Here is a 21,946-nt window from a genome sequence, read left to right as displayed (position 1 = left end):
CCAACAGAGGGGTTGGAACTTCATCTGCCCCATTCAACCACACCACTACACACACTCCAGTAGATTACTGTATCTGCAGATTTACACCTCTGGATGGATGGAGTACTATTATTAAGGGCTTTATTAGGGGCTTTATTTGAACAGTAAACTTTCATATCCTCATCCTATGTCTTAATATCTGGTGAAATACAAAACAAGTGATGGGATTAAATGAAGCGAATATAGGAGCAATTTTTTTTTTTTTTTCATGTCTGCAATAATGACTTTTGTTGAAATTTGTTGAGAAATAGTACAATTGTTTTCCTTATTTTTTTTACTTTCTCTACCTAAAATGCTTCAGACTAAACACAGGTTTATTTGATTAACCATACATCATTTCTTGGGGGAAAAAAATGTTAAAAATGTAAAGACTTTGAAGAAATGTTTATTTGTTTGTCTCTCAATCATCACTGTATTGCGTTGCATTGTATGTTTTTATACTATAGAGCTTTGATCATAAAACAAAGCATTTAAATACCATCTTATATTATTGTGAACTATAGAGACTTTGATATTTGATGTATGTAAGTAGTCTGAATACTGTTATAAAGATCTCATTGAATTTCTCTAGTTTAAATATTTTAAATTAAACCTGCTTGATGTAATTATTAATGAATTCATAGGTTTTTCAATGTCATTTCCCATCCTTTTAGTGATTTGTGAACTGATCTCTTTAACTAAACAAGCCGGTTCTGTGATGACATCATCACACAGGAAGTGACATCATTTTGGAGGGAAAGCACCAGCAGCAGCATTAGTGAGTATTACCAGTGGATTTTTGTGATGTTTTGTTAGCTGGTTGGTGTTATTTGGTTTGCAAAAGCACTTCATCCTGTAAAATTGAAGTAAAATTGGTTTGATAATATCAACATTTCAGACTTTGAGTTGCTCACTGAGCAAGGGTTATGCTAGCCCTCTTGTTTCCATTCTGTTCATTTTCTTGCCGTTGTGTAAATAGACAAGCTGTAATTAAATTGTCTGAGCTTAACCAGAGGATATTTCTGAATGTCTGCTCTACACAGTTATAAAAATACTTCTTTAAATTGAAATACACTGTAACAGGAAGGTGCCATTTAGTTTTCACACAACGCTAGTACATGTAAAAAGTCTATTTAAAACATCCACCTTCCGGTCATATTTTCTTGTGAAATTTTTACAGGGTGAATGTAAGAATAACTTTTATATTGTTAGTAACATTTTAAGATGAACATTTACTGGACCGAAGGTTTACTTGATCATCCATGAATCATGTTAAAAATCAAATATGATTCGTCAGGCTTCTTCAACTCATCTTTGCTATTGCATTATATGTTTTTGAGGCTACAGAGCTTAGATCATAAAATGAAACATTTAAATACCATTTTACTAAGATATATTATTGGGAGATACAGCATTACAACTGATATCTATATCATTTTATGTAGAAGTCTATTATGCTATAAAGATCATCTTACTTTTATCTTACTTTTTGGCTATATAAATCAGCATCTACACCAAATTTAACATTTTTGCTCATTTTTTGCCTCTTAATAAATCTGAGGCTGTTTTTCCTCCTCAAGTATGAGCTCCATCAAATATGTGACCTTGGACAACAAAACCACTCATAAGGATCAATATTTTTAAATTGAGATTTATACATCAAATTTATACACCGATGCTGAATAAATAAGCTCGCTATTGATGTATGGTTTGTTAGGATAGGACAGTATTTGGTCCAGATACAAGTATTTGAAAATCTGGAATCTGAGGGTGCAAAAAATCCAAATATTGAGAAAATTGCCTTTAAAGTTGTCCAAATAAAGTTCTTAGCAATGCATAATACTAATCAATAATTTTGGAAGGAAATTTACAAATTATTTACTTAATATTCAAATGTTTTTTTTTTTTGCATTAAAGAAAAATCGATCATTTTGACCTATACAATGTATTTTTAGCTATTGCTGCAAATATATCCATGCTACTTAAGACTGGTTTTGTGGTCAAGGGTCATATAATACTTAACATGCAAACCTTTAAAAAACACAAAATGTTCAAAAAATTGTTTCAATCTCACCATTTTCTTTGTGTCATGGTTTATAGGGTTAAAAATGTAGACTTTCTGATTTGACTGTCTACTGTAAGTGCCTTATTGTACATGCATTTTTTTGCCCCGAGGGAGACAAAATTCTTTGTGTGCTAATCGATATCGTATCACAGACGCTGTTGATAGAGTTTAACTTGTTCTGAACCCAGAACATTCCTGTAGCAGCAGAAGTGCAGGAATGCCACATGGTTTTAATGCCCCACCCAGCGCTGTAAGGATGACATGCAGTGCCCCGACCCCCCGCCTCCGGTATGTCAGGAATGTGTTTGCCACCCAAAGATCCCTGCTGTCATTCAGCACACCATGATCTTCACACAGGGAAATGAGCCCCGGGGCTGCTGGGTAATTCACCCCCACGGACTGGTGGGTGGACGGGGAAACTGAGGGGATGTAGCTGGAACAAAATCCTCTAGAAAGGATCTTGCATGTTCCTCAGAAGAAGAGAGAAGGAAACAAATCCAGACTAAATTACAGGGAAATTTTATAGAAAATGACATGAACTTACACAGAACGTATTATGAACCCGAAATACGACTTCTTGCGTTTATGCAGCTTAACATCTACTTGGGAAATTTGACCCATCCAGTCATAGTAAGATAATAAGGAAGGATAGCGATAGATATGCACTATGTGCAAAAGTTTGGGGCTGGCAGTTTTAATGTTATGTCACTTTTCCATATATTTGTTCAAAAATACAGTAAAAATGGCAAAATTATTAAATGTTTTTACAATTCAAAATAACTGGTTTCTATTTAAATATATTTAAAAAAATATATTTATTTTTTCCTGTGAATTTTTACTCCATTACTCAAGTCTTCAGTGTCACATGATCCTTTAGAATATCATTCTGATATTCTGATTTTCTGCTCAAGAAATATTTCTGGTTATTATCAATTTCGAAAACAGTTGTACTACTTAATATTTCTGTGGAAACACTTGACATTTCTGTGGAAATGCTCAATATTTCTGTGGAAACGCTGATACATGTTTCAGAGAAATGACATGATTAACAGAAAGTTCAAAAACACATCATTTATTTGCGATTGAAATATTTTGTTACATTGTCAGTGTCTTTATTTTCACTTTTGATCCGTTGAATGCACCCTTGCTAAATTAAAGTATTAATTTCCTAAAATAAATAAATAAAAGTATGCGTAAATTAAAAACCTTTGAACGCTTTTGTGTACTGTAGTGTCCCTAGCTATTTATAAAAAAATGGGAAAGTCTGCATATGCCCATTGGATGATCTATATAATCATAAAACACATTAAAATTTAATTAGAGCAATAATTAAAGCTTAAAATGACCTTTTTTTTAAGTGAATGTGTATAGCTTTAAAAAGTTCATAAACGTAATCTATACGACTGTATGATAAAGTGATAGTTCACACAAAAAATTAAAATTCTGTCATTTTCTCACCCTCAAATTTATCTAAACCTGTATGAGTTTTTTTTTTTTTTTTTTTTTTTTTTTTTTTTCTGCTGAACACAAAAGAAGATATTTTGAAGAATGTGGGAAAGCAAACAGCTCCTGGTAACCACTGACTAAATAGTGTGGAGCAAAAGTCTAAGTAAGGCATTACAGCAAACGGGAGATGTTTAGAAAAATGACCTTATTTTTTTATTTGTTCTTCACATTAAGCTACATTATATGACTTCAGAAGACTTAGAATACAGTGAAATGCAATCCTTTTGTAGACATTTTTTTTAAGGTTGTGTGTGTTCCAGTGACACACACAACCACAATAGTAATGAAATTAAATGCATTTTTAAATTCAACTAATCTCTGGTAGTTAAATTTCTAAATTTAACTAATTTTAGCCAGTGCAAGTGTAGACAGATTCTTCCCTCTCATTCATGACTAAGAGAAGTGGTTGTGTGTGGACTGTTCTTTAGAATAGAGTTTGAATTAGAATACATGGATGGAGGGGGAGGGGAGGAACCTTTAGAGAGAAAAAACAGAGTGTGTCTGTGTGTGTGTGTGTGTATGTGTGTATGTGTGTAAGAGAGGGAGAGACAGCTGTAGTATAGATGTGTGTGTGAGCTGCAGTGTTAGTGGGTCAGTGTGCCAGCTGCAGTCTAATCATCTGCTCTCTCTCTGTCATACACACTCCACTCATATTCTTTAAACAATAGTTCAACCAAAGATGAACATTTGCTAAAAATCTATTAGCCCTCAGGCAAACCAAGATGTAGATGAGATCGTTTGCATTTGTTTGTTTGAGCAAGTGATGTAATGTAGCATTACATCACTTGCTCACCAGTGGATCCTCTGCAGTGAATGGGTGCTGTCAGAATGAGTCCAAACAGCTGATGAAAACATCACAATAATCCACAAGTAATCCACACCACTCCAGCCCATCAATTACCATCTTGTAAAGCCAAAATCTGCATGTTTGTGAAAAAACAAACCCATCTTTAGGGTGTCTTTAACTTAAGACAATTGCTTATAAGTCCATAGTACATAATTTTGCATTCTCCAGTGAAACATTTGTCTGCATCAGGAGAGAAATACGCACAGATCAAGCTCCACGGAAACAGTCCAAAACTGTTCTAAACAAATATGTTGGTGGATTTTGATTTGAGAGGACAACAGGAGATGGACTTTTTCACTTTAGGAAGTGATTATTATAGATTATGGACTTATATTTTGGCCAAAAGCAACGGTTTGAAGTTAAAATGCCTTAATGATAAATTAGTTTCTAGAGACACACAGCTTTTTGCTTTTCAAGATGTTAACTGATGGACTGGAGTGGTGTGGATTGCTTGTGGATTATTGTGATGTTTTTATCAGCTGTTTGGACTCTCATTCTGACGGCACCCATTCACTGCAGAGGATCCATTGGTGAGCAATGCTCCAATGCAGAAACAATGCTCTCAGGCCATCCAAGATGTAAATGAGTTTGTTTTCAAACAATTACCAGATATATCTTATAAATCCCAAATCTTCATGTTTGTTTAAAAACAAACCCATCTTTAGGGAGTCTTTAACTTCAGACAGTCCATAGCGCATAATTTTGCATTTTGCATTTTGCAATTTTTCATCTTCACAGGATGAAAATTATTGGACTGGAGTGGTGTGGATTACTTGTGGACTATCATGATGTTTTGATCAGCTGTTTGGACTCTCATTCTACCCATTCACTACAGAGGATCCATTGGTAAGCAAGTGATGTAACTTTTCTCAATTTCTCCAAATTTCTATCTTGAATAGCCTAAGAGTAAGCAAATTTTTATTTTTGGGTGTATTATTCCTATAAGTAACGTGCATATGGCTGCAAAAATATGACATTTACCACAATATCAGCATATCTTGACTATTGAATAATCAGTTTTGAATAATCATTTGAATAATCGTTTACGCTTTATTATGATACTTTAGACATTCTACTAAATATAAATAACTTTGCAACTACTTGTCGGCTAATTTTCATTAATTTGCAACTACATGTTAAGAGTCCACTTCCAGAACAACAATTCACAAATAATGTACTCACCCCCTTGTCATCCAAGATGTTCATGTATTTCTGTCTTCAGTTGTGAAGGAATTATGGTTTTTGAGAAAACCACTTCAGGATTTTTCTCCATATAATGGACTCCATTGGTGCCCTGATTTTGAACTTCCAAAATGTAGTTTAAATGCAGCTTCAAAGGGCTCTAAAGAAGGGTCTTATGTAGCGGTCATTTTTTTTGGAAAATAAAAACTTGTATACTTTTTAAGCACAAAAGCTCGTGTAGCACAGGCTCTGGAATGCACGTTCACAACGCTATGTACTGTTGAATCATGTCGAAAGGTCATGTTGAACGTAGGCGGATCTGCAGACCCAGTGTTTACAACGCAAACGCGCAAAGACTAAGAAAGTGCAAGTAAGTCAAACGCTGTTTACAAACAAAAAGGTACAGTGATGTCGGACAATTCTGAAGTTGTTGAGAAAATAACATGGAGTATTTCAACATACTCTGCCTTTTTGAGCCGGAGTACACAGACGATGAAAGACGTGATTCGTAGTAGTGATGAGAAGTTCGGATCATTTTACCGACTCTGACTGAGTCTCGTTCAGCAAAATGAGCGAATCCTTTTTTCTAGTCATTTCGTTCATTTTAGCAAAAATTAGCATCACGTGACAGCCCCATAAGATGAACGAACGACTCCAAACAGGTGAACTAATTCCAGAACAGAACCTAATAGGATGTTGCGCATGCGCAACTGAACGAATCATTTCCTGAGATGACCCGTTCTTCCGGAGTCACATTAAAGATTCGTTCAAAATGAACGAATCATTCAAGAACGACGCATCACTAATTTGTAGCATCGTGGGCATGCATCCCAGAGCCTGTGCTACACCAGCTTTTGTGCTTAAAAATCATAAAAAATTGTATTTTTCGGAAAAAAAATGACAGATCGTTTCGCTAGATGAAACACTTCTTCCTCGGCTGGGATCGTAGAGCCCTTTGAAGCTGCATTTAAACTGCATTTTGGAAGTTCAAAATTGGGGCATCAAAGTCCATTATATGAAGAAAAATCCTGAAATGCTTTCCTCAAAAAATGCTTTCCTTTTGTTCTGGAAGTGGAGTTCTCCTTTAACTCTCCCATTAGAGTATTAGTGGACTGTTAGGGTTAGGTTTTCACTGCAGTTTCAGAGTTTTGTACGCCACTGCACATGTAAATCATGCCTGATGCTCTTTAACAGTTCCGCCTACAGCAAAACTGAAAGTGTGTGTTTGTGTGTGTTCTTGCAGACTGACAGTCGATAGCACAAATGCTTTACAGTCACACCCCCAACAGCCATAACAACACAATCATCTTGCTATCTCTCAGTGCTCTTTATGTGTCAGGTTGCGTGCTTGTTTACTATCTCATTACATTGCAATCATTCTGCATGGTAATCCATATGTAGTCATGCACAGCCAGATCTTAGACTCTCAGCATAACATTTTCATCCACTGTGCAGCTTATTTTAATCAAGAACTGTCAATAGAACCCCAAACACACGCATATAAGCCTATATATGTCATTTTTGTTTGTTGGTGAGCCATTTTGGAATAGGTTCCTAAACCCCAATAACAGACCAGCATTAAAGTCATTGCACAGAAGTAATGGGCTGTACGTTTACAGAAAACACAGAACAAATGAGCAGCAAACATCTTGACTAGACAGAAGCGCTCGCTCTTTCCCAGACCCCTTCAGCTCATTCTCATTCTGTTCCAGTTTCACGTTTTCACTGATCTTCGGCTGCTGTCAGGTTGCCATAGCGCTGCGTTTCTGTTAGCGTGTTCGACGGCGTGACCCATTTTTCACCCCCCCTCCCCATCATCCCTCGCCCTCAATAACCCCTCTCTCCCCTCCTCCAAATGACAGAAAACCTTCCACACTCCTGTTTTCCTCATTCACCGCTCGACTCGCTTTTCTCTTCACCACGTCTGAGATCTTGCATTTGCTACTCATTCATATCTTTTTTTTAGTTAATTCTGATGTTGTTTGAGTAAAAATGACTTAAAATGTGGACGCTTAAATTTTCTATTATTTTATTTTATTTTATTTTATTTTTTATGTCTTGTAATATTTTCAGATTTTCAAATCGTTTTTTTCAAGAAGCAGAATGAATTAAGATACTAACTCTTGTTTTCTGAAAAAAAAACAAAAAAAACAAAACAAAAAAAAACAAAAAATAAAAGTCAGTTTATAAAGAGGAAACCAATAAATAAATAAACTTATATATTATTTTTCTTACCAAAGTAGCATTCACTTTTTATTTAATTTAATTTAATTTTATTTTTTTTTTTTTCAAGAAGCAGAATGAATTAAGATACTAAGTTTTGTTTTCTGAAAAAATAAATAAATAAGGGAAAACAAATAAATAAATAAATAAACTTATATATTATTTTTCTCACCCAACTAGCATTCACTATCATTTTATTGTATTTTATTTTATTTTATGTTTTCAAGAAGCAGAATCAGATAGATGAGATATTTTATTTTATTTTATTTTTTCAAGAAGCAGAATGAGATGGATGAGATATATTATTTTATTTTATTTTATTTTATTTTATTTTATTTTATTTTATTTTATTTTATTTTATTTTTTTTTCAAGAAGCAGAATGAGATGGATGAGATATTTTATTTTATTTTATTATTTTATTTTATTTTATTTTATTTTATTTTATTTATTATCAGAATAGTTGGTTTGGTTCATGACTTAGAACTCTTTTATGGAGAAAATGAATGGAATAAATAATGATTTTTGGTATGTGATTTCAGAAATCTTAAATAATAAATGTACAACACATTTATAATATTATATGGTGTTTTGGTTTCCTTGTAGGAGCTTGAAGTCTCAGTCTCCATTCTTTGCAATTGCATGGTGAATCAACTACAATGAATTAAATTCCAGAAGAAAGGAAAGTCAGACAGTTTTGGTTTGGAGCAACATTATGGTGAGTGAATGACAGAATTTACATTTTGAGGTGAACGGGGGTGAAACCAAAAAGTTTGTAGTGTACAGTATTAAATCAGCCAACACAGCAGATCAGTGTGTATTTGTGTGTGTGTGTTTAATAATCTGATTATGATTTCATTTCATAAGACATTGACGCATATGAACCAAAATAAGAGCTGACATGATTTATAAATCAGGAGCGTAATCACAGGATTTACATGACTGGATTACACATACACACACACACAGTGAGTCTGTAGTGTCCGGCTAGACACATCTGGTGCTATTTGTCTTTATGGCTGAAAAAGTTTCAAAGCAGGAAGTAGAAAGACATCCTGGGTTTTAACAGGGCAGCACGTCCTCTTAAACATACACGCACACATACATTCAGGATGTAGCAAAATACTACAGTCCCAGCTATAGAATGTTTTTGAAAAACGTTTTCCTGGTTATGCAAACATTAACGGAACATTCAGTTTAAAAATTCTGCAAACATTATGGGAATGTTACTTTTGAATGTTCTGAAATGAGTAACACAAGAATTATGTGTAAATAACATTTTTGTGTAAACGTTTGAACGAACATTCTAAAAATGTTACTGGGATGTTGATCGGAACTTTGAGGGAACTTAGCCAGAACGTTCGGAAAATGAGATGCTACAGGCTCCAAAACTAGAAAGGACTGCATCTTAAAAAACCTCTACAGCAGCAATTTCGGCATCTGGCAGCATTCAGTAAGTAGTAAATGATGGGAAGCCCAGAACTGTGAAACAGAGGTCAAGTCGAAAATCTAGACATCTCTTGTAAGCGTGCAGCTTTCAACATATCCTGTGTGTGTTTGTGTGTTTGAGTTAAGTTGGTAAAATCACGTGAAAAATGTGAGGTTTTGGATTTCAGCTATCTGAGACGTGTGGGTTTGATAGTGGAGCAATACATGAACTTTTAACACTACGAAAAAAATATGCTTGACCCAGGTTATTCAATCAGACTGGGTTATTTAGGGGTTACAGCTCATATTTGACTGAGACTCCATCAATGAACCAGCAGAGTTTGTGATAAGAGTCACAGATGGCGGAAAACATATGAACTAGAAAAAAAATCTAGTGCAGTTTGTAATACTTTCCTTTGTGAGAAACATGTGCATTTGTAGTGTGCTTTAAATTTTTAAAGTATATTAAAAACTTGCATATAATATATTAATAATATGTGACCTTGGACCACAAAACCAGTCGTAAATAGCACAGGTATATTTGTAGCAACAGCCAACAATACCTTGTATGGGTCAAAATGATTGATTTGTCTTTTACGTCAAAAATCATTAGGATATTAAGGAAAGATCATGTAAATTTCCTACCGTAAATATATCAAAACTTAATTATTGATCAGTAATATGCATTGCTAAGAACTTCATTTGGACAACTTTAATTTTTTTGCACCATCAGATTCCAGATTTTCAAATAGCTGTCCTAACGTAACAAACCATACATCAGTGGAAAGCTTGCATAAATCTCAGAGAAATGTATAAATCTCAGTTTAAAAAAACTGGTTTTGTGGTCCAGCGTCACATATTAATATTAAATAAAAGGCTACTTAAGTGTACTTAAAGAGAGATGCTTTCATGACTGTTTCTTAACACACTTGTCAAAAGTTGAATAATGGCAAACTAAAAGTTTTACTTTAAAGTGCGTTTTAATCATTGTTTTAATAATCTAATCTTTAAAGCTGACTTATTTTGATGTGTTGACAAACATACTGAAGCACACGTAAAATAATTACAGTTTTAATTGTATGTTCCTAAAAATTACATTTAATATTTTTAACATTTTAATATTAAATTTTAATATTAAATTAAATTTTAATATTTGTAAAAAAAATTATATTTGAATTAATTTAATTTTAAATGTAATATTTTAATATTAAATTGGAGATTTGTCATTAAAAATGTGTAATTAAAATATTTTCAAATCCATGACAAGTTTCTATGGAATCCCGTTTCTGCCACAAAATAAAAAAAAATTAAAAATGTAGTTGCGACTTTTTGTTTCAGAATTCTGACCTTTTTTTTTTTGTGAGATGTAAACTCACAATTGAAAGTTATAAAGTCAGAATTTCGAGATATAAACTTGCAATTCTGAGTAATGAAGTCAGAATTTTGAGATTGAAAACTTGCAATTCTAACGGTTTTCACTCAGAATTGCATGACATAAACTCACAATTGCAAGTTATAAAGTCAGAATTGTGAGATATAAAGTCAAAATTCTGATTTTTTTTTCCCCAGAATTGCGTGATATAAACACAGTTGCGAGATATAAAGTTTTTATCATGCAATTCTAAGAAAAAAATCTGATTTGTGAGTTTATATCACAATTCTAACTTTATAATTTGCGATTTTGAGTTTATATCACAATTCTGACCTCATTTCTCAGAATTGTGAGTTTATGTCTTACAATATGAAAAAAGTTTGAAAAAGTTTGAGTTTGTATCATCCAATTCTAAAAAATTACTTTTTTAATTTTTTTTATTCAGTGCCGGAAACGGGCTTCCATACATATGTTTCAGAAGAAATTGCATTAAAGTATATTTCAGTTTACCATAAATGTTTATCAGTACATTTGGCAGTAAATTTTAACCATATTTCAAAGACTATAGATGTATTAATGATGTATTTAAGTCTTACTCAAGTGGGTCAAAAAAGCATTCTTAATAAATAAATAAATAAATGCATTTAATATAAATGAAAACGTTAGTTAATTTGTATTTAATTGTAAGTAACTTGCAATTAATAAGTGTCCAAAAACATTACATTCAGTTTGCATGTATTCTTTTAAAATAAATTATTTTGCGTAATGAGTACTATTTTTAAAAGTTTGTTAAAAGGGACTTATTTTATTAAAAAAAAAAAAAATATATATATATATATATATAAAATAAATACAAATCTGAAAAAAATGATGTAGGGTTTACTTTGAAACTATTTTCTCTCAAAAAATGCTAATGAATGTCACAAATAATTACAAAAAATGCTAAGTCACACTGAATTAAATATTTAAAAAAAAATTACAATTAAAGAAAGATTAAAATAATATTTTCTTGTAAAATGTGCTTAAATAATCTTTTCTTTACAACTTAGAAAATTATTAACAGCGTGTAAAAATGGATTTTTCTTCAAACATCATTATTTTCCAGTAAAGGTTTGAGGAGCTTTTTGTCCTTTTTGTGCAGTTCGAAAGCCCTGGCATTTGCATGTTTTATGGAAACGAGCAGAGTTTCTGCTTTTGTGTTTTGGGTAAATGATGACTCATCTTTGGCTGAAGTCTTTTTGAAATCCTGTGTTATTCCAGATGTCTTTTTATTAAGTGTACTGTAAATCACTTTAGATATAATTAAATTGCTCTTTTTTTTTTTTTTTTTTTTTTTTTTTTTTTTGTTTAACTTTGGTTCCAGTTGCGTAATTTAATGCAAATCTGTGCTAAGAAATGTCATAAATTGCTCAGTCAGCAGGCACACAGTAATACACACAAGTGGGATTTTCCGATCAGCCCTGGTTCCCAAACGTCAATTAAATGTGCAGTGAATTACACAGCTGATTCAGTTTTACGCTCATACAGCAACTGATTTACTCAGAGATTCGCAGACATTTTCTCCAAGAAATATCTGTCAGCTCCATTCCAATCGGTCTATCCTCCCATCCTTCCTCCGGGTCGCAGGAAGTGGGTCCCCCGCCGGGCCCCTCTCGATACACGAGCAAGACATTGGAGTCTCATCCTACAGGAAACAGGAAGTGCCTGTCTAACATGCCTGAGGGAGGATGACATATCCTCAGCGTTCATCATTTCATTCCCATTCAAATTCCAGCTCATGAAATAAAAGGAAGCCAGTTGTTAAATTCCGCAGGCGATAAGATCGCAGAGCGTTTGTTTACATGTGGACGTGTGTGTGTGTGTGATTTCAACTCCTCTCAGGAATGTGTTATCAGAGTCGTATCAGTTGCTGGAACAGACGTGTTCACACATGAATCTGCAATCTGAATCACAGCAGATCAGCGTCTGTGACGTCAACGCTGACATGCATCATTCACAAACGCTCCTCATGGATGTTTTCACACACGTTTTTGAGCGTTTGATCTGAGCGTTAGCACTTTACCTCTGAAGATATGTCATAACTGCAGGAGAAGACACCTGTTTTACCCTTGTTGTCTGTAGTATAGTAGCAGTAATGTGTTGGACGAACTGCCTTGTATAAAGTGTGAACTGTACGTTAGTTCATCTGAATTCAGAAACCATGTTGACGTCTAAATGCGTACATTTCAGCCAGTCAGAATTAAGCCGAAAGTCATGAGAGGAAGTGATTTTACCACGATTCAAGGTTGTTGCTCGTCATGTTGTACACTTTCTGATTGCTTTTATGAAAGGGCAGAAAGGGCAGCAACAGCAGTATTATAGAAGTCAAGCCAATGATCAGTAAATATTTGTGTATCATCAGTATTAAATGTATTATTATTATTTTTTTTTTAGCAATGAGCTGCATTAATATTTAAATTCTACATTTAAAATTAAAATATTAAAAAATGTAAATATTAAATGTTAATATTTTTTTAAAATTACATGTTTAATGTTTCAATTTATTTTTATAATCAAATAAAATTGTATAAATATTAAAATTAAATTTAAATGACTGACTGATTGCCTAATTATGGTTATGAATTGTAATTAATGCTTGTTAATATTTTTTAATAATTTAAAAAAAAAAAGAATACATTTAGGAAAATGTTTTTCTGATTGTTCTGAGGAGTTCACAATTAAATTATATTAGATTTTTAACATTTTTAGGTTCATTTAGGAAAATGTTTTTCAAGTTACTATGATTAATAAAGTGTTTTTGTAAATATGTAAAATATTACATGTATATATTTTTAGGTTTATTATTTAAAATGTTTAATTTTAATATTATTTAAATTATATTATTATAATATAAATATGTTTTAATATTATTAAAAAATATACAAATATACTGCAAAAATATAAATATTTAAATATTTATTTAAATATTTAAAATAAACATTGATTTAGTTGAAAAGATTGATTGATTTCATTTGGATGCATTTATACACAATTATAAAATAAAAATATTATATTTAAAAATATTAAAATTACTATATTTCTAAAATAAAAATGTTTATTTTAAAATGTTTAGGCCCATTTAGAAAGCTCATTTTCCAATCACTATGATTAATGAATTTAACTTTTGTAAATATATAAAATATTACATGTATATATTTTACATGTTTATTATTTTAAATGTTTAAATTTAATATTATTTTTTAAGTAAAAATATAAATATACTGCAAAAAAAAAAAAAAATATATATATATATATATATTAAAAATATATTTAAATATTTAAAATAAACATTGATTGATAGTTGAATGGATTCATTGATTGATTTAATTTGGGTGCATTTATACACAATTATAAAATATGTATTAAAATAAAAAATATTATATTTCAAAATATTAAAAGTATGATGAGAGATATATATATATATATATGATATATATATATATATATATATATATATATATATTTTTTTTTTTTTTTTTAAATTTATTTATTTATTTTAAATTAGATCCATTTAGGAATTATTTTCTTTTGTTATATGTATATATTTAGATGTTTATTATTTTAAATCTTTGATTTTAATATTATTTATAAATAAACGTTGATTTAGTTAAATAAATTAATTGATTGATTTAATTTGGGTGCATTTATACACAATTATAAAATAAAGTATATATTCAAATATAAAATATTATATTTAAAAACATAAGTTTTACAAAATATTTTTCCAGTTATTATGATTAATTAATGTAACCTTTTGTTTTTATAAATATATAAAATATTATATGTTTATATATATATATATATATATATATATATATATATATATATATATATATATATATTTTTTTTTTTTTTTTTTTTTTAAATGTTTAATTTGAATATATAATATTTTTTAAATATGAAATTTAAATAAACATTGACTTAGTTGAACATTGTTTGATTTAATGTGGGTTTCATTTATGTACAATTATAAAATATAATATAAAATGAAAATATTATATATTTAAAAATATTCAAAATATTATATTTATAAAATAAAAATATTTTTGTTTGTTAATGTTTAGGTCTATTATTATGATTAATTCATTTAACTTTTGTTTTTGTAAATATTTGTCTTTTATTATATTGCTGTTAAAGCCTTTTTATGAAAGCAATAAGTGAGCCACACAAAAGATGCATTACAGGGATTTTACTGTGATTAAAATTCAATTTCACGTCAACCTATAACAGCCCTTAACCATGGTAAAATCATGGTGTTTAACTGTACCTGGTGTTGACTGACCCCCAGGAGAGATCAGAGGATGCAGTTTAAACAGAACCAAACCAGGCAGTCCAGGAAATGGACACACACACACACACTGTAAATGAGCGTGTAGAAGGTAAGCATGCTGGTGTGTGAGTTGAGCTGACGCAGATGGCAGTGGGTGTTTGGGGTGTTTCAGTGTTGAGGTGGGGTGTGATGACAGAGATGTGGTGGCTTTTATTACACAAAGAATCATTCAGGAAATTATGTACTGAAGTCTGACTGCTCTGAAAATCAGACACGCTCTAGAGACGCATGAAAGTCGACATGATATCAAAATTCACCTAATTCACTTTCCTAAAACACATTCCTGCTCTTATTGCTGACAATTCATCATTCCATGGTATTTCAATGGGGGGGGAAAAAAATAGCTAATTGGTCATTATTTTGATGTTACATCAATAGTAGAGTATTTTAGCACTACACAAATATTTATAATATAATTATCTTAATAATATTTTAAAAAGAAACCTTGTGGAACATTGCAAGCAAGCAAATAAATAAATACATATTTTTTTATAATAAAATAAAATATAAAACATTCTAACTACTGCTATTTAATATTTCAAAAGCACATAAATATTTTAAAACTTAAACTAAAATGAAAATATAAAAATAAAGACTAATTCAAAACAGTAATGCATCTATATATTATTATAGTAATAAAAAATTACTCAAAATGAAATCATGAAATAAATGTTAAAATATATAAATAAATCGTAACATGCATAATTTAATTATTGAAAGCATAAATAAATATTTATTATTTAATTATTAATTCGTTTATTTATTTATTTACTTATTTGTGTATTTATTTATTGCCTCCACATTTCACTTTGATGAACAATAGTGGGCATAAATAAATAAATAATAAATAAATATTTATTTATTTATTTCATTTTGGGTAATTTGGCCCTCCATAGTAAAATAAATCTGCTCTAAATGTTGTGAATGCTTCTTCTACAGATGTTGCACTGATCTAAATATGAAACGCTGCATTTCATCTTACACCTTTTTCCACTGATTGTTTTACTCAGAAAAACGTCACATTAAGGAAGAAAAATGGGATGTGAGTTGAGTTTCATGCTGTTCACACAAACAGATCAATGTTTTGATAGTGCCATAGAGACGCAGTGTTTACACTTTCCATGGAAATCAAGCGACTAAAGTCTTATTTATAGTCATGGCTGCGTATTAAGCTGGTGTACATTAAAGTATTTAACCCCGAAACAATGGCACGCTTGAGCTTTCATGTGTGGTGTTTGTAAGAGGCGTGGAGGCTCTAGGATTCAGCGTGTTTATCTGATGGCCGTTATCAGAGGTGCGAGTCAGAGCACGACGCCACACAAACCTCAGGATCTACAGGTCAAAGGTCAGGGGAGTACCTAATAATTCACACAGCCATTACAAAGGCCTGATCAATCAATATAAACTCATTTTGTTGATGCATATCTTTAAAAATTAAAGGTTTATTTTTTTTATCAATGTATTGGCATTCAGTTAATTAACATAAAAAAAAAAATTATCAAAAAAATTTGTATTTAGTAATATATATATATATATATATATAATTGCGAATTAATCTTAAAACTACTAATCCTAAAATTACTGTTGTTAATAGTGTGTATATATATAAATAATTAGGCAATTCAGTTAATTAAATGTCAATGATAATTTGTGAAATTTTATTTTATTATAAAAAGAATTTTAAATATTTACATTTAAAAATATTCAATATGTAATTTTAAATAAATGTATCATTTCAAATATTTAACTGTAATATTTACATATTTTAAGTTTAAATGCAGTATAAGCATTAAGTTAGAAAAAATATTTTTCAATGATATGTTTTAGAATATTTCATATATATAAAAGACAATACAATACATAGTTTCAAATATCAGTATTTACTGGTACATTTATTTTAATAAAATATTTTAATAGACATAAATGGCATTTGAAAAGTTTGCATTATGGCATGAATGAACATGTGAATCACTGATCTGAACCAACGACTGTTTCACTGAATCAAGACCAACTCTAATGCTATTTTTGCTACTGAAGTTTAAAGATTTTTTTTTTCTTTTTATTTATTTATTTTTGTAAATCTCCAACGTATGAGTCCTATCCAGCTTGTCATAATCTTTAGAAAACGTAATAAACCAAAACAAAAAGCAAACAAACTAAACAAACAAACAAAAAAACTTACATTAAACCGAAACATTAGAAAAAATTGCTTTATTTACAATATTGCTTAGAATGAACATTTAAATGTGTGATATTTTACAAAGTCTTTATAACGGCTATATAATAAAAAATATAACTCATTTTGTTGATGTTAATTCCTTCTTTATCGGCATTGATGTTATTACTTTGTAAACATTATATACAGTAGTTAACATTTGAAGTGGATCAAAGCCTTTCTTCAAAGTTGTCCTAAAACCAGAACAACACCTGTTCTCGTCTTTGGACAACTCTGAACTTTTTTTGATCTACTTCAAATGTTGATTACTGTATGTATATGTATGTGTGTGTCTATATATATATATATATATGGAGGGCAGTGTAATTTAGATGTGTATATATATATATACACATACAATTAAATATTTTGATATTTTTTCTTTTTTTGTGTATTGGTTTATAAAATATACAAATTAAATATATAATAAATATTAAATATTTATAATATTATGATTATATTATAAATAAATATATATGTTTAAATTTTTTTAAAGATTTTTTTTTTTTAAATCTTTAACTTACGATATATAGAGAGAGAGAAAATAGCAAGTTGAAAAATGTTTTTATAATATATTTTTAAATATTATATATATATTTTTATTTTGGTATAACATTTTTTTTTTTACCCATTACGCATTTATTTTGTAAAACTATATATTTTATAATATCATAATATATTATTATATGTAATTTGTTTATAAACCAAAACAACAATACATAGTTTCAAATTTCATTATTTACGGATTTATTTTAATACAAAAAAAATTGTATATATGAATTTATCCAAATATATATATACATTATATATAAAACGCCTGTGAATTTAATGGTAAAAGACTGTAAAAAAGCTACAGTAAAAACCTGTTAAATGGTTAACGGTAAGTTCCTCTACTATATACGGTGAAAAAACTGTATTGGACATTGCAAGCAATTTTACAATAGTAAACCGTTTTCAGAAGTGAAAAAGAACGTAAAATTTAAATAACCGTAAATTGAAATTCCCGCGTTATATTTCAAATTTGTTTTTGTTGAAATAACTGTTTCTTCTTAGTTTTTTCTTCTCAGTTTTGTACATTAGGGTTGTATGTTACATCTAATGTTGTTAAATGAATGTTTATTGCATTATTTCAGTTTCATGTGTGTTACTATGATGCTGTTTAGTGTTCGTGTGAATGACACTGTACAGCTTCTATACATGTTAGTATTTAAAAGCTACTTGTGATGGGCTTTGGTTCATCATGTGACTTTCTCATCACCACCTGCTTTTGGTGGTTGTCACTGTATTACAAAGGCACAAAACAGATTTCAGTACTTTAATAGGTTGGTACATTAACAGTATATCAGTTCATGAAATTATAGTGTTTAAATGTAAATTTAAGTTATAACCGTAAAACCTAAAATGTTGCTACGATATATATTTTTTATTCTATTTTTGTTCTATGGCATCACTGTGTAAACCTCCTTTTATAAGCTTGTGTAAGTGTGAACAAACACATTTTGATCTGACACTAACGCCACTAACGTCTTCTGATGTCTCATTCATTCTCATTCTGTCTACATTGTTCATTCCACACATGCCAGTGTAAATGACAGATATGGATAAGAGATGAGTGTGTGTGTGTGTGTGCCTATCCTCCTTAAGATGAAAGATCAGGGTCATCATTCCCAGACCAGCAGGAGCCTCACCAAACACCTGCAAACATCTTAAGAAAACGTGAGGTGTTTGCCCACCACAATGTGTGGTTGTCTATTGGTCCTCCCTCAGGTCTCAGTGATATTCAGCTCTCTAGATATGACACGAGTCGTTCCTTTAATGTGCATCTGTAAGATTTGAGGTTTCCTATCCATACTAGCCCTAAATAGTACTATTAGTCTTAGCAGAAGTACTCAAAGTAAAGTTTAGACATTGTGTGCTGTAGCTGTAAATGTCCTTGTCATAGTTTACTGCCCAGGCCTAAACCATCCGCCAGCTAACAGGAAATCCTCTCCTAACAGGAAGTGACACGGCATACATGACTGAAACAGGAAATGCACCCTGTGTTCACTGATTCACTAATTCATATTAGTCAAGCACAGACAACATAGTACAGAATTAGCCCTGGGCAGTATAACTAAAGATCATTATATACATATAATATGTAACACATAATAATCTAAGCCCTTTAATGGTGGTTTTTAAATTGCATATCTTAAATTTGTTCTGAATGGCTTGAAAATCTAAGTAAATCTTATTTCAATCATTTCTGACAAGCTGAAAAATAAAAACAATACTTTTATTGTTTGTGTATACATATCTATAAATGATTTGATAAAACCTTTTTTTTTTTTTTACCCATTACCCATTTAAAATTTTTTTTTTTTAATTATATATTTCATATTATGAAATATTTTTTTTTTTTTTTTTTTAAACCAATAAACCAATACAACATATGGTGTTCAGTAAATAACACAAGGAAAACAATTATCAAAATATTTAAGGGAGAATAAGTTGAAAAAATGTTTTATTATATATTATATATATATATATATATATATATATATATATATATGTATATATAAACCAATACTATATATATATATATATATATATATATATTTCAGTAAATAACACAAAGAACAAATGTATTACAATATTTAAGAGAAAAGGCGCTGATCATTTTTTAATATTTTTGTTAAATATTATATATATTTTTAATTTTGTAATAACTTATTTTTTTACCTCATTTTAAATACTTTATTATATTTTTCATATTCTAAAATATTTGTAAAAAATTATATAATATAAATAATTAAAATATTTATAATTTTATAATTAATATATTTATACAATGTAGCTATATATATATATATATATAATTTTTTTCAGTAAATAACAAAAAAAATATCAAAATAGTTTTAGAAAATAAGTTGAACAACATTTATATTATATATTTTATGTTATATATTTTTGTATTTTATAATAACTTATTTTCTTTACCTATTATCCATTTAATTTTTTTTAATTATATATATCATATATATATATATATATATATATATATATATATATATATATATTTTTTTTTTTTTTTTTTTTTTTTTTTACCTTAAATACAATATATAGTGTCCAGTAAATAACACAAAGAAAAATGTATAGAAAATAAGTTATATATATATAGATATACTTATGATGTTAATGAAACTGTCAATTACTGATTTGGACTTACAACTGATTTACTGAAACAAGACCAGCTGTAACTCTACTTTTATTATCTAGGTTTATAGAAGCTATTTAAACATGAACAACAACGCAGTTAACAGTAAATAAACACACATACGTTGCTTACATTTATTTGAAAATAGAGGGAACATTCAATGTATGCCTCAGTCCTTACATTTAAACACACAGACACACTTGGAATGCTAAGGAAGCTAAGGAGCCAGCAGACAGTTGATAACCTGAATATCTGCAGATAAGCGTGTCTTTGAGAAAGATCTCTGAAGGAATGCACACACATAGCGATAAAGATAAGAGCCAGAGGGCATCGCAGCATGAGCCAGATGACACATTTCCACAGAATCAGATGGGAAATGACAGGGCTGCTAAGTTCTGTTTCAACATGCCACACTTTTACACAATTGCTCAACACAGAGACTGTGTGTCATTTCTACATGCTTAGATCACCTCAAATAGCTTGGATGGTTCTGGAGTGTGTACATGACACGTACCACTCATAACACATAATTAAAGATGATTGGTAAGGCCAGCGTCACTATTGCTCAAAACCTCAATGCTGTTCGATTTTATCATGTAACTCGTCCCACACCACTTGTTGTACTTTAATAAGTACTCAGCCTTATGATTTTCAACTATTACATAAAGGAAAGAAATGCACAAAGAAACTGTGTGCTGGTCCCTCTTCTGACCCTAAACCTCTGACCTCTGCTGGATAAGGATGCGTTTCCTTATTTCTCTTTGGGACAGGAAAAGGTTGCTGCTGCGGAAACAGTCCCTGCGAAAAGGAAGTGATCTCACTGCACCTGTGAGGACGAGGACGAACATATACACACACTTCCCATGCAGCTGTTTGCAGTTGGATTTTAACAGGAAGCAATGGAGACGTCAATTTTTTTCCCAGACCTTTTTTCCTTATTCCCCCAAATTCTTCAATATCTCTTCGGTAACTCTTAATATTACACATTTCATACATTTACACTGACAAATGTTCAGTGTAAATGTATGAAATGTATAATATTAAGAGTTATGTAATAATTGTTATGCACCAGTGTAACAATATAGATACATTTATTTTAATATAATTTTTTAAGATTTATTAGATATTTGCTCTTTATTAGGACATACTATATTTAATATAACATTTTAAAACATGAAAATCAAATGTTATATCCCATACTTATGAGATAATTTGTTTATGAAAAAAAATCTACACTTTTGCCAAAAGTCATAATTGAGTTCATTTAATTATGAGAAAAGTTGAAATTATGAGATAAAAAGCCAAAATTATGGCATGAAGTCATACTTTTACCAAAAGTCATAATTATGAGATAATTTCTTTAATTATGAGAAAAGTTGAAATGAGATGCAAAGTCACAATTATGTAATACTAAGTCATATTTCTAAAATGAAAAGTAAAAACTATCATATACTAAGTAATAATTATGACATAATGAAGTCATATTTATGAGACAAAATGTTGAAATTATGAGGTAAAAAGACAAAA

General features: G+C 30.1%; 1 long non-coding RNA gene across 1 annotated transcript; it reads left to right on the top strand.

Moving 5' to 3' along the window:
* The first annotated feature begins 78 nt into the window (after positions 1 to 78).
* Positions 79 to 21,525, top strand: LOC127175362 (uncharacterized). Its single transcript, XR_007828979.1, has 4 exons — positions 79 to 796; positions 5,175 to 5,282; positions 8,446 to 8,557; positions 21,190 to 21,525. It is a non-coding gene; the product is annotated as an uncharacterized LOC127175362 (long non-coding RNA).
* Positions 21,526 to 21,946: the final 421 nt, after the last annotated feature.

The sequence above is a fragment of the Labeo rohita genome, chromosome 13 (assembly GCF_022985175.1).
Source record: "Labeo rohita strain BAU-BD-2019 chromosome 13, IGBB_LRoh.1.0, whole genome shotgun sequence".
NCBI classification, from domain to species: Eukaryota; Metazoa; Chordata; class Actinopteri; order Cypriniformes; family Cyprinidae; genus Labeo; species Labeo rohita.
This window is presented reverse-complemented; position numbering and strand designations above follow the sequence as displayed.